Genomic DNA, 14,652 nt, shown 5'->3' with positions numbered 1-14,652 from the left:
CCTCCTGCCTCCGCCATGAGATGCTGCAGCCTGGGGAGAGCCCCTGGGCGAGGGGGGAAAGCAGAGGCTTTGTCGGGTGTGGGGTCAGGAAGGAGGGACAGAGCGGGGGGGATGTGGGGACGGTGGAAACGCTGATGCAGCCACAAATGTCCCTCAAGTTCAAACTTTCACTCACCTCTGCGGGAATATCCTCCTTCTCCACGGCTCAGGTGCGCTCCTGGAAATGCACTGAGGTGGTGACACTGGGACACTGAGGGCTCTCAGTGCCCTGGCTCCTGCAGAGAAGAGAATGAAGGGACTGGGGAGGCGACAGCCGGACACTGGCTCCAGGTGTGGCAGGGACAGCCGTGCTCCTGCACCGAGGCAAAAGGATCCTGGCAGTGGGGGATTGCCAGTGCCATCCCTGGGGAGCTGGCTGAACCCTTCCTGCTGTGAACTCACCGACACAGTGCTGGATAACCTCATTTTGGCACAGGAGTTGTGCCTCAGAAATACCAGTTTACAAACAAAGGGAGCTCACATCCATCACCTCCCAGGTCTGTAAGTTTGGATATTGGACTCCAGGTGCGTTTTAACCACGTTTTAACCTTGCTGTTCCAGGTCACCTGGAATTGCCTCTGTGACAGTGTTTGAGCCACAGCTGAGGGCTGTGGAGTCACCCCTCTGCAGCACATGGCCTCAAAGGGGGGATTTTTGTGGTGGAGATCCAGGGTGATGGTGCCAGTTACGCATCTCTCTTCCTCCTCCCCCCCAGTTAATCAATCACCTTTCTGTCTCATGTGCAGCCCACTCTGCCTGGTGCCCGAGGTGTGCCACACCCCACAGTCCTGTGCCAGTGACAGATAAAGCTTCTGAAAGGGAATTAGGAACCACAGGAGCTGGGGCATCTGGAAAACGAGCAAGTCATGAGTGACAATCCCTGCCCTGAGAAGTTGGGTTTGTCCAGCCCCTGCAGGCGTGAGGGAAGGTGGCCCAGGGAAAAGAGCACAGGCTGTTAAAGAGTCATGAGCCCTGACTTTGAACCTTGTTTTTCCCTCTGATTTTTAGCTGAGCACACCAGACACAGCCTGTTCAGCTCTTGTGGCTGTGATTTAGTGAGCAGTTTTGGGAATGGCAGTGAGGCCTCCCTGACCTGGCCAGCAGGTGAATGTAGGTGTAGCACAACCTCTCTGGGTGTTCAGCACTCTGACAGTGCATTTTCCTGCTCCAGGGTTTTCCTGGTTCATCCTGCAGCGGCTCTGGATTGTCCCTGAGGTAACAAATCTGTATTTACTCAGTCTTGGCAATGGGTACAAACCAGCCAGAGTGGAGATGGGCTGGTGCTGCAAAGAATATGGGAATCCTTAAGCTCAAATCAAAATTCACTGGCAGTGTAAGGGGTGAAGATGCTTCTTTGGGTTGCTAGATTGAAGAAGAATTTCAGGCAGAATTGGGCTGAATTCCAATAGGATGGAGCTCTCCTCAGAGCTGTGGGATCTGCCCTGTGTGCTCAGCTCTGCAGTGTGGATCTGCTGGAGTTGGGCAGCTCAGCCACTCATTTACAGCTGCTCTGAGCAATTCCTCCTCAGTGAGGAGCCTGTGCTCACGCTCTCTTTACCTTGACTTTGTTGCCCTCTTGGTTTTTACAACTATTTTTGACTTCTGCTCCCTCCAGGGCTGGCACAGAGCAGTCTCAGAGCAGATCAAGCCATTAACTGGCTGTTTGGAGGCCACTCAGACCTTCCCTCTCACCAGCTACAGGTCTTTTAAAGGGCTTATTCCTTTTTATCCCTTTTCTGGCTCAAGTTGACTTGAACTGAATTAAAGAGTTTATGACAGACATAATACTGCAAATAGGCTTAATTAGCCTTGTTTTTTTTTTTTTACCTCCTAAATACCTAAGAGCAGACCATTATTTATATGTTGCTTTTAATCCTTTTGGAGCTGAAATCTTCCCACGAGTCTCAGTTTTGAGCACTCAATGAAAAAGTTTCCAAATAAGCTAAAATTGGCATCGTTGGTGGAGTGAGCAGGGAACTCTGGCTGAACTATTGATCCCAAACCCTCTGCCCCACTGACCTCCAGCCTTGTGCAGCACCAGAGAGGAGGGGAATACCCCATCTCAGGAGGGTCCTTTGGGATTCCATGTCACCACATGGATCATTCCCATTTCAACAGGGACTGTGGCTCAGTGCAAAGAGGTGGGGGGCACAGCTGGACCCCATTTCTTGGGAAGCAAGTGGAGGAGACACCACTCTGTCCTCTTGCTCTTATCAAAGCTGCATGGGAATTGCTGAATAAGAACTGGACAAAGCCAAATTTCAGGGAAAATTAAATTTCTTCATGTACCAAAGGGGACTTTTGTAAATTCTTCATCCTGTGTGGCTCAGAGCTGCTGGAGAAGATCTGAGGAAGAGGGTTCATGCTCTGGTACCACAGGGTGGATTTGGGCTCAGTGGGATGTGGAAATTTGGCATTGGGCTGGAGTGAATTTGGGTTGTTCACTGTTAAGCCAGGTCTGGACAAGGACACCTGATGTCCCCCAGCTTTGCTCTGGTTAACTCAGAGCCCCTTTCAGCCCCTCCTGACACTGCTGCAAATCCTCCTGTCCAAGCCCTGCCAGGCAGCACAGCCTCAAGGGCTGGAAACCAAATGATGAACACTGATGGGAAAGAAATAATTTCAAATGCCCCATTTGAGGATTGGGAAAAGACTTGAGCGTAGATTTAGTTTGAAGCAATGCTGATGTTAATCCTTTAGGTGTCCTTCACATTTTAGAGATGGTGCCATGGATAAGGGAGGGACAAAGTTTGCATGGGACAGATATCATGGTGACTTTGGGGTTTTTATTTCATTCAGTTGTCCAGGGTGTTTTTGTTGGGTTGATATTCTGAAATGTGTTTTAATTCAACTGGCAGCAGTGGGAGCAGGGAGCAAAATCCGAGTCTGTTTGGCCTCCTCTATTCTTGAATTGTATTTTCCTCTGAACCAAGACCAAGCAGCATCTTGAGCAAAGCTCTTCTGCCACCTCCTGGAGATCTGGGCTGTGAAGATCTGGAAGTCCATTTGGACCTGGGAGAGCTTTTTAATTGTGCCACACACCTTACAATGTACTGCAAATCCCATGGATTTGGTTATATGTGTCAATTACTGGAATGATGGGCTGGAGATACAAGGGGATTGCATTTCAGTCAGAAATCTTCTTGTCAGCAAAGCTGAAACATCATACCCTGCCTAAAAAAAACCCTTTTCCAAGTGCAAATGTACCTCAATGACTACTGATGGTAAAAGTCTGAGCTGCACAGACTTTGCTGGGAATGTTTTGGTTTGGACTGAATCTTCTCCTGTGCACCTAAAATCCAGCTAACCTGGGAAGAGCCATAGCTCCAATACCCCTAACCAGGGTCCTCACTGCCCACACAGGGGCTACACTGCTCACACAGGTCTGTCCCTGGTCCTGTTGCTGGCCCTGTCACTCTGGATTTCCTAGTCCAGCTTTTATTACCTCTCCTGGTGTGTTGCAGTGCTGGGCTTGGTAGTCATGGATGCAGCATGTCTCTTGCAGAGGGGAAATCCATCCATCCCTCCATCCATCCCTCCATCCATCCATCCATCCATCCATCCATCCATCCATCCATCCATCCATCCATCCATCCGTCCCTTTTTACAAGAGCATGGAATGACAAGGAGAGGGAGAATGGCTTCCCACTGCCAGAGGACAGGGTTAGGTGGGATATTGAGAAGGAATTCTTCCCTGTGAGGATGAGGAGGCCCTGGCACAGGGTGCCCAGAGCAGCTGTGGCTGCCCCTGGGAGTGTCCAAGGCCAGGTTAGATGAGGCTTGGAGCACCCTAGGACAGTGAAGGGGTCCCTGCCCATGGCAAGGGTGGGATGGGATGAGTTTTATGGTCCCTTCCCAGTCAAACCACTTTGGGATTCTATAAAAAGTTTTATTGAAACATTTCTCATGTCTATGGATCCCACCAACCCCAAGTGAGGAGCTGAACCTGCTTGGGAAGAAATCTCATCTCAGGAGGCTGCCCCATCTAATGGTTATACCCCAGGAATTCCTGGAGGCTTTTCCAGGGATCCATTGCTCTGATGGAAGGGCAGGGCAGTGCTGGTGGGGCTTGTTAGATCAACAAAAAGGGCCATGTAAACCAAAACCTACTCCTGCAAGAGTCCCTCTACACCTTGTGTCAGACCTGGAGGCCAATTTGCAGCAATATAATAAAGATGTCACTTGGAAAAAAAAGAGTGTGTGCTTTAAGGGAAGCAAAACTTTTGTCTACCTCAAGATGTACGACTTGTGTGACAAGAAGTATGGGTGTTATTTATATTTCTTGTATTTCCTCTGGAAAGAAAATGGTGCTAGGTGGTTTAAGTTGCATTACAGTCCTGTCCTACTCGTACCTTGTGTTAATTTTTATATATTCCTTTTTATTATAATGTGCATATTTGTGTTGTCCAGTGTTGCACAAGTGTCTGCTTTGCTGTGTTCTTGTCAGTCAATAAATACCAGGTTTTTTTTTAAGAATGTTCATTTCTGCCTCTCAGGGAACACCCCAGAAATACCTTTGCAGAACCCCATTCCTCCACATTCACATGATGTTATTCCCAGAGTTCTCCTTTTTGCACACCCTGTGCAGGAGATAACTGGGAATGCTCATTCCTGCCTGCCCAACCATAAGGGCTGCCCAGGTGGGCTGAGCTCAGATGTTCTTGCTTGATGTGACTGCTGAGCCAAACCTCATCCAGGACATGTCAGTGGCACCTTTCCTGGAGCAGCAAAACGAGCGATGCTCCTTTGCTCTGTCCTTTGCCTCTGTGCCACCTGTGGGTGTGGCAGCTTGTGCAGCTTGGGAACTGAGCTGATGGAAGTGGGGCAGATGTTGCTGAGCCTCAAAGACGTGACTGCAAGGTGCCCTGTGCTCTGCAGGTTTTCCCTGGGGACGCTGTCTCAGGGGAGCTGTGGAGCCCCAGCTCAGTGTTTGCAGGGGGGGATGATGGACTGGCCTCGTGCTGCAGTGACCAGGGGCTCCTTGCCCTTCATCTTGGGCACACAGGAGCTGCTGGCTCCAGGTGGTCCCAAATAACTCCTCCAGACCTTGGTTTGGCACCAGACCACCATGGCATGGTGACATCTCCTCACATTGTGGTGCTCAGCACCACCACAAGGCTGAGGAAGGGCCTTGGCCATGGCTGTGTCCGGTGCCCAGGCCAAGCTCGGTGTGGTTAAGGGCATTTCCAGAGCCAACTTGTGCCCAGGCCCAGAGCTTCCAGTCTTGGCCACACCAGAACCACTTCACACTGTGGTTGGGATCCTGTTACTTGGCCCCTCTTTCCCCACCACCAGCTGAATCCTCTGCACAGATTTTCACTTCTGCACTGTCAGAAGGGTGTTGTCAGCCCTAAATGTCAGCACGTGGCTGTCCAACTCTTGGGCCTGTACTGAGTGAAAGTGTCAGGAATACCCCCCAGAAGGGTTGGGTTCTCCTGGATAAAGCATCCCAGTGCACTGGGGATGATCAATATTTCAAAACACTCACAGTTCCTCTCCCAACCCTCTTCCCACCCCGACTCTTCAGGCTCTACTCTACCTTTCCCCGTTGTTTTCTAAGGTCTGCCCAGCTTGTCCCACACAATAGTGCAGTCCATGAAAAATCTGCTTCCCTGGAAAGCTAAAGCAGCAGTAGAGCTCTCTGGACAGGCTAAACTGGGTCAGTGGCATTTTCTTGGGGACTGGATGAGACCAAGGGGAGCAAACCCCACACTTTGTGTCTGTCACAGGCACCGGCACAGCTCAGGCTTGGGTCAGCCTGGGGACCCCAGGAATGTCCCTTCTCCCCCAAACCAGCACTACTGAAATGGGGTCACCACCATCCCTGGAGGTTCAGGGAAGCCACACAGGTCCCAGGTACCGGCCTCTTCAGCTGCTTCATGGGTGAGCATCAGGCTAGTTTTGTATCCTCAGTCATCCCCACTTAATGCTTCTCCTGCCCCGCTGTGGTACCTACAGAACCTCCTGGGTGGATGAAGGCTGCTGGCTCGAGTGATTTTTTGGGACAGACAGTGCCAGGGTGCGTTAGGAATGGCCACCCAGCCTGGCTGTGCTGCCCTGGGAAGCAGCAGTGGCTCCAAGCTCTCCTGGGCACTCAGGGCACAGCACGAGGCCAACACGAGCTGGGCTTTAGAGGGATCAGGAACAGGTGCTGAGGGGAGACAGGTTTTGCTTCCCTGCTGGGGCCCAACTATCCCAGACCTTCAGCACAACCTTCCAAGGCTTCTTTCACCTCTCAGCTCTTCCAGGGCACCAACAGGCAGCAGGGCTGAGGTCCAAGGACTGAACAGGAATGTCAGGTCTTGCTGTGAGAGGGAAAGGTCCTAGAGGGAAAGGTGGGGAGCTGGGTGGCAGAACATGGATGGGGAGGTTTTCCACCCTTCCTCAGCAGTGTCACAACAGACAGAGAGCCTGGGCACACAAGGGGCCAGCCCAGCCTTAGCAGGGGGATAGTTTTCCTGAGATTGTCTGTTCCTGGGAGAATGGTGATGTGAGGAATTTGTTTTCTTCATGGTGTTGAGTGGAGGGGTTGTGTGAGCGCTGGGTGAGTGCAGTGAAACCTCCTCGTGCTGCTTGTTACTGTCACAGTGGGATTAAAATGTCATGGGAAAGAGCTCCTGGCAGAGCAGGCCAGTGGGATCCCTGCTCATTTGTGCGGCCACGCTGAAAATCCCTGCCCTTGCTGGGTGCAGGAAATCAGGACCTTTGGGGTTGGCTCCTGTGCTTCAGGAGATGGGCTGGGTTGGGGCAGACACGCTGCAGCAGCTCCCAGCCATTCCTGCCACCTCTTCCCTGGGCAGTGGGGACTCCAGGGAGCTCTGTGAAGTCACAGGAGAGCAGCAGGACCCTGGACACAAAAAGGATTTTAATGTCCCTTCCAACCAAAATATTTCTGTGATTCTGTGAGAAAACACAAGTTAGTTTGCAAGTCACACCTTAAATGTAGGAAATGATGGAAATATCATTTATTGACACATCAGTGTCTTCCCAGCCAGGTTCCTTCTCTGAGCAGCATCATGGATGACCAAAGTACCATTGCTTTGGGAGCAAGCAGCTCAGTGGAAACATTTAATAAATAGCATTGTTTCATGTCATCACTGGGGGGCTCTGGCAATTCCCAGTCAAGCAATTTTTCCCTCTCCTCCACAATTGCATCTAAATTATTGTGTCAATCCAACTCCCCCCACAGAGACAGCAGCAAAGTGTGAGCTGTGTCCATCACGTGTCCCCACCACTGTCCCCGTTCTCAACCTGGCTGCTGAAGCACCAGCTGAGGCTGTTCAGAGCCAGAATTTGCTCTGACCCGTGGGGGTGATGGCTGGCTGAGATCCCTGTGCTCCCTGTACTGCTCCTGCAGAACCTCCTCCTGTGCCCTGCTTTGTGCCAGGACACATCCCTGACCTGTCTGTGGGTGCTCCAGGCTCTGCTTTTCTAAAACTGACATTGCAGTGGCTTCCAGCCTAACCTTGGCTGTCTCAAGCTGCAAATCTGAGTGAGCCCAGGAAAGAAGGAGGCACCTCCCAGGGCATCTGTATTAAAGGTTTAGGACAAATGAACTCCACTCTGCTTTTTCCCAGATTATACAAGTTTTAAATCCCACAGCCGTGCCTGGGACAGTGGCCTCTGCAACCTGTGCTGTTTGTTAATGCCTTTCTTCTGCACTTGTCTGAAAGGTTTTGGGTAAAAGTTTCTGCCAGGCCTCATTTTTGAAATGCACAAAACCTTCTGCCAACTTTGCTGGGCCTGGCCTGGCTCTGATTTCCAGCCTTGTCCCAAGCCTTGGATGGAAATCTGGGATGAGTTTGGAGCGATCACCTCTGCCAGCTCCCAGCCAAAAGATCCATTCCTATCAGCATCCCCTGTGACACAGCAGTTTGAAATATGAATGGCTATAGGTAAGACATCTTGGCAGCCACACGAGACAAAAATCAGCCATCAAAATATAAATTGCTGAAGTCTTTGTATCACTTTTGCCCATCAGAGGAGAGAGGCACATCCCAAGTTTTCAGTACTTACTGATAATCTTTGTTTCCTACTAAGATATTTTCCCACTGAAATTACATTTCTTTGCTCTTTTTCAACCCAAGGTTACAAATGTTTTCTAGAGGATTTTGGAGATTCTCCTCCTTTTTGTCTTGGTTAGTGTCCTGGTTTAGAGACACAGATAGTCTGTAGACTCTGATGCCTCAGGTCTACCAGATCTACCAGATCTTGATGATGTTGTCAATATCTGTTGGTGAAACATTTTGGATGCAGAAATAATTCCCAAGTCTCCATGGGAAAGGTCCCAAATGACACATTAGAAGTGCTCAGCTGCTGGCCCTGTTTTAGAGCCCTGGCAGAACCCTCACAGGTATTCTACCTACAGGGATTCTTTAGCTGAATGTACAACACAGCCCTTACATTTTGTCATCTTTGCTCTGTCCATTACCAGCTGCTTCCCTACAGCCCTACAAGCAGCTGGGAATGGATTTTGGCTGTGGGATCCTGGGCCCAGCATGTGCTGAGCCAGAAGACATTTGCTGCAGCACCAGGTGCAGTGCCATGTGCCAGGGAATGAGAGTTCTCACCTTTCCACTGCTTTGCACCTCGACAGACCTGTGCTTATGCAGAGAAATTGTAGATGGCTGTGCAGAACTCTGCTGAACAGCTCTGCTGTGGGTCCCTCATCCCTCCCCACGTCCCTCAGCTGCATCCACTGCTCCAGGTGTTTCCTCTGCACAGTTTTCCTGGTCTCCATCTCACCCTGGTAGGTCTGGAGACACAACTCCATGGATGGGCAGGATGGAGAATTGGGCAAGACAAGCCTATGCTGCTGAAATGTCTCCATAAGGTCTTGTATTCAGCTCTTGCACATTAAATCAATTATTCTGAGTCACCTGCTGGCCCTTGGAAGGCTCTGCCATGGATCTAATCCTGCCTGATCCTGTTGTAGAGACACAATGCTCTGGTGTTGCCTCAATTCCACCTTCTCCTTGCCTGCAGCCTGGGCTGATGTGGCTTTCCTCCAGTGTCCTTTACCTCCCTTTGTTTTTCATCCAGTTTCTGTTCCCTCCCCCACCCTTGACTCAACCCAAATTCTTTATCTTTCCCTCTGTGCTGCTCTTGCCAAAACCCACCTGCCTCTTCCATTTCTGCATCCCCTCTTGCTTTTAGCAGGGAAGTTATTCATGGCATTGCACTGCCCCAGGCAAACTCCAGCACAAAAATACCTTGGGAGCACGGGGGCATGGCTGGGGCGAGCAGGGCAGGCAGGGCCACAGCCCAGTCACACACACAGGCAGCTGGAAAGGGCCTTGTGTGGAAAGAGAGAAGTGTTGGGGGTCTCCCAGCTCCTGGTGTGGCCACAGCTATGGTTCACACTCATCTGCAGGGCCCTTCTCTCCAGGTTTTGGGAGTGGTGTTTGTCCTGAGGTGTCAGCAGGACTGGTGTCAATACTCACAGTCACTCCAGTTCCCATCAGGGTCACCTGGTGTCAGAGATGGAAACAGGTACTTGTCTCCTTTTGAGTATCTCAGCTGCAGTCCAAAATCAAGCTTGCTTTGGTTTTCCTCTCTTTCAGTTCTGGGACAAGTTCTCCTGGTGTTTAATCCACACCCTGAACTCTGCAGGTCTAGAGAGGGAGGGGAGGAAACAGAGAAAAAGAAAAAGACCCACGAGTTCCTCTTGGCTAAGGAACTGTAGCATCACCCAGCTAAGGAGACAGCAGATCCACAGGGAGAGCAGGAGCCAGGACACAAGTGCAGATGAGGTGGGAAACCCTTTCCCAACCACATTTGCCAGGACAGGCTTGCCTGTTTCCCTGGACAAGCCCAGCAGTATGGAAGGCAGAGAAATAAAGATCAGTAGCTTGTACTGATCCAGACTTTGACTTTTGTGTTCTGCCTTGGGAGAGGGGGAGAAGGATCCCCTCCCTGCTATCCAAAAACACCCTGAGGTCACCTGAAACCAGCACATTTTAATTTTTTTTTAAACCTCCTTAAGCGCATTTCCCGCCCCTGTGCGGAGCTGCTCCCCGCGAGTGCCCAGGGGCTCCAGCCCGTGCAGGTGCTGGGAGGATGGAGGGCTCTGCTCCCACCCCGGCTCCAGGAAGGATGGGGGGGCTGCTGGAGGGGGTGACACACGTCAGGAACCAGAGCTGCCAGCGTCAGGTCTCACATTTCGGCTGTGGAGGGAGCTGGGTCAGGTTTGAACAGGAGGTTTAGTCTGGAGCTCGTAGCCCAAGGTCAAATGAGATTTCTATGAGACAGACAGTGACATGTCCCATGGGCTGCTTTGACAGAGATAACCCAACGCCCTCCCCAAGCCTCAGCAGAGGTTTGGGGATGAGCAGGATGGGCCACCCTCATGTCCTCTGAGCCAAAATTACAATGTCCTCTCCCCAGCTCTGCTGTTGATGTCTTTGTGACTGTGGGCAGCTCCTCCAGGTCCTGCTCTGCTTTGGGCAGGACAGCACAAAGATGCCCTGGCTCACAGGAGGCCTCCAGAGCTCACATAACACAGACATCAATTGCCTTTAGCATTAATAAGTGAGGGCATGTGCATTCCTGTGGAAGTTTTAGAGGATAAGTCTAAATTCCAGCTGAAGGAGCGATGTCCCTGTCTGCATCTGTGTGCAGGTGGAATTCAGTTTGGCCTAAAAGCACCCTGGGGCTTGGGAAGAGTCATGAACACTGTAGGAACACTTGATCCTGGGCTGTCTACCATTGCCATGATTTCAATAAAAATTCATGTAAACCTCCAAGAAGCTCCACTTCCACAGTGACTGAAGGGATTCTGAAGGGAAAGAGGACCACCCTCACTGCCTCCCCCATCAGCTGTCACTGTGCTCTGGGGCTGCACCTCAGCCTGTGAATGAGGCACAACTTTCCAACCTCATCTCCCCTGGAAGTTTAACTCTGGCTGGTCTGGCTTGGTTCAGCACCTCCCTTGTGATGTCCTCGTGGTCCCCAGAAGGATCTGTGACCTGTCATACAGTCACTTACAGACTGCTCAGGTTACCACTCGGACTGTATTGCTCCTCCCAAGGGATGAATTTGGTCATTTAAAAAGCAATCAAGTGTAAGAAAAGAAAAATGGAGACGAGACCAAAGAAGTGTGTAGTGACTGGAAGCAGTTCCTTAATTCTCCTGTACTTAATTTCCTGCTTCTTTGATATGAAGGAAAGTAAATGTAGAGTGACTCACTTCTCAATTTTAATAATTCTCTGCTAATAAATGGAAATAGAATAACTTGTCAGTCTTCTCTGAGGCCAGAGTTGCAGACCAGTGATGTGAAGGTGCAGTTTTCTTCATCTGCAACACCCAGCTCCTTCCTGTCCCCTTGGGTTCCACACAAGATCTCCTGTGTTTTTGTACTGACTGGGCCAAGTGATTTGCTGCTGTGAAGTTAAAAGAAGAAGTCTGGGAAGCTTGGGGTCATTAGCAATGATGTTTAACAAACCTTGGCTTACTGGAGAAGTGGGGAGGAGGGGAAAGAGTCCTGTGGAATCATGGGCTGGTTTCACTGATGCCCAGGAGATGATTGAAAAGCTGACAGGAGATAGAATATAAATCTGTGTAGCCTCAGCTGCAAACTGCTACCTCACATCGTCCATTCCCTGTTAGAATAAACAGATCCTGGAAGTCTCTTTCTTCCAGGTCTGCCATTTATCTCCCTTTGATCAATCCAGAAGGATCTGCTGTTTTTTTCTAGGTATGAAAGATACTTTCTGTCATTTGTTTGATGAAGTGACAGCATATGTTCTGTTTTAAAAATCCAAAATAAAGATTGCCCATTATGAATAAATGAGACTGATAAAGGAATTGCAAGGGAATTATTCTCTAAGAGGGACATTCATGGCAGGGTTTGTTTCTACTGGTGATGAGACTGGTGTAAATTATTATCAGCAAAAGCTGCAGAAGACCCAAATAATCTTGTGTAATTAAATGTGTAATTAAAACCAGAAGCTAGTTTTAAAGAAGTCTTTGGACTACATCACAACCAAATTATTTAAATATCATGGCTGAGGACCATCCATGTCATGCCAGCACCCTGCAGACCCTTCAAGTTGAGTTCCTGCACCAGGTCCCCAGCAAGCACCTCTTGAATGCAACTCCCTTATTTCTCCATCACCTGAAACAAGTATTTAGGAGTGGGTTTTATCCAAGTGCTTGGGCATGTGGAGCGTGGAGGGGAGTCCCTGGCCAGCTGCAGTGCTGCAGTGTTTATCCCCTCCCCAGCTGTGGGTTCAGCACAGCTCAGCCGCCTCCCAATGGATCATGACCCAGTCGACGATGGCACAACCTGCACCCAGATCCTAAACCTGCGGCCAGGAGAGCACCGAGCACGGTCAGGAAAAGGCTCCTGTGCTGCTAAAAATCCCACTAAGACATTCTGAAAAGGGTGCCTGCCCCCCTTTTCCCCCGGATCAAAGCGAGAGCGCTCGGAGCAGGCTCTGAAGGAAAGCAGATGCGGGGATGGGTGCACGCCAGCCCTGTGTGGTCTCCTATCTCTGTTCCTACCATTGCCTTTGGGGACTGCTGTGTGTCCTCTGGGGGAGAGGCTCTGCAGCCCATCCACAGTGCCCACAACTACCTGGGAGCCCCCTCCCAACAAGATGCCATTTCTTAGATCTCTGAGCGATCTGCTCTGCTCAACCTCTTCTTCCCCAATTAATAACGTTGCTGTCAGGTTGGATTACAGCCCTCTGCCTTCTTTGTCTCAGCTTAAAATACTTGTGGTTTCATATTCTGTCAGAAGAGATATATAAGAGAAGAGCTTTTCTCAAAGTGCAGATGATGATGGAAAAGGAATGTGTTGCTGCAAATTCCTGCAGGAGCCTTTATTGGATTCCTCAGGATATATTGAAAAGCAAAAATATAGGGAGGGAGTGAACAGTACAGGGGGAGCAGGGAGCTCATAGGAGCTGCATAGTGTGGTATTGTGGGAGAGATAAGACAAGCCTGTGGCTTGAGCAGAGATAACAGTGAAAGAGTTTCTACAGTTATCTAGGCAATTTCTGTCATTCCAGTTAAAGAAAAGAACCCCCACCCAACACCTAAAACAGAACTGAATGTCCTGCAAAAGCTGCTTTGTGGAAATGCAAGTCCCTTACCTCTCACTGTCTTTGTGACAGAAGAAATTTCCAGTGATGGGGTAACTGGACATGGGCACAGAAATCCTGGGTGACTTCTGCTGGAGGAACACGCTTGCTTCTGCCTTGACTTCACAATATCAGCTGCCACTACAACTTCTGCAGCTCAGAAACTAATTTCTGAAGGATATAATACCCCAAACTTGTCTCAACTCGGAGCAGAAGTAATTGTAAATCACATATCTGGAAAAGCACCCATGCCACATTTATCTAATGGGATTTATATCTTCTGGCTTTCATGTGGGAGACAACATAGATGTGGTATTTACTTTTTTAAAATCTCATTTCCTGATTATTTAAAATATTAATTCTCAGTGTCACAGACGTATTTTCAGGTGAAGTTGTCTTTCCACCTGGATCTGTGTTCCCTGTAAATGAAGGATGTTTGTTGTAACTCCATTTGGGCTTGCTTTGCTAACTGAGAAAACAATTGTTCCACTACTCAGCCTCAGATTTTGGTGTTGGAATAGTCTGAACACCTGTATTTTACAGAGCAAACCCACTCCTGATTTAAGTTGATATCTCTGCATTAATTCTGTTGCAGTTTCTATGCACTGGAGATTAATTTCTAACTGGGAATTTGACAAGTTGGTAATTTTTTATAGAACTTTCAAAAAATTTAGAAGTGCTGCATCTACCAAGGATGAAATATGAAATGCAGATTTGAGGCTGATAATAGTGGGGCATAAAAGTATCCATCGTTGGCCCTGGCAGTGTTGGGATGGATTGAAGCTCTTCCTCCAAAGCAGGGCCTACCCAGAGAGAAATGGAGGTGGCCATGAATAGAATTCCCATTTCTGGAAAGAAGGGTAAACTGTGCCAATAAAATCAAGGTCCACAGCTAATATCAGACTTGATGATGTGAAAATGGTTTTTGGTGTTCCACCCTCAGAGTGCATTTATTGAAAACAATTTTCTCCCAGTAGATAAACCAAAGTGCAGGGAATCCTTTTCAGCTAAAGCCCAGGGTGACTCAGACAAATGTCAAACCAAATGAGAGATGCAAAAGAAAGTTGGGAGATTCTTGTGTGAGCTGCACAGTTGGAAGAGATGGTCAGATAAAGGAGGATAAAATAATGGACAAACTGCATCACCTGGACAAGCAGGAGAAATTCCTGTGTTGGGGAACAGCCTGGGGCTGTGGGCAGTGTGGACATCAAGGTATCAGCCCTTCAATCTTCTCTCAGCTATGGCTGAGCCCCTGCCCTTGCTCCTCCTCACTCCACTGTCTGCACTGGCCACATCCTGCAGGGAATCCTGGAGCTGTGCTGGTTGTCCTACAGCAGGCAGGTTTTATCACACTCACATTCAGCTCTTACCAAAGTGTCCCACATGCCTTGAAAGGATCAGTAGCTTGGGATAAAAATGGAGAGAAAAAACATGATGTGATTGGCTGTAGGTTTGGATATTTGATCATGGTGTTTAAGCAAAGGATTTTGATGGAATATGTCAGTGAAGAAGTGGGATTGGGCTAAAA

Source organism: Poecile atricapillus, chromosome 27, assembly GCF_030490865.1.
Source record: "Poecile atricapillus isolate bPoeAtr1 chromosome 27, bPoeAtr1.hap1, whole genome shotgun sequence".
NCBI lineage: Eukaryota > Metazoa > Chordata > Aves > Passeriformes > Paridae > Poecile > Poecile atricapillus.
The sequence above is the reverse complement of the archived record's forward strand: the minus strand, read 5'-3'. Positions refer to the sequence as shown.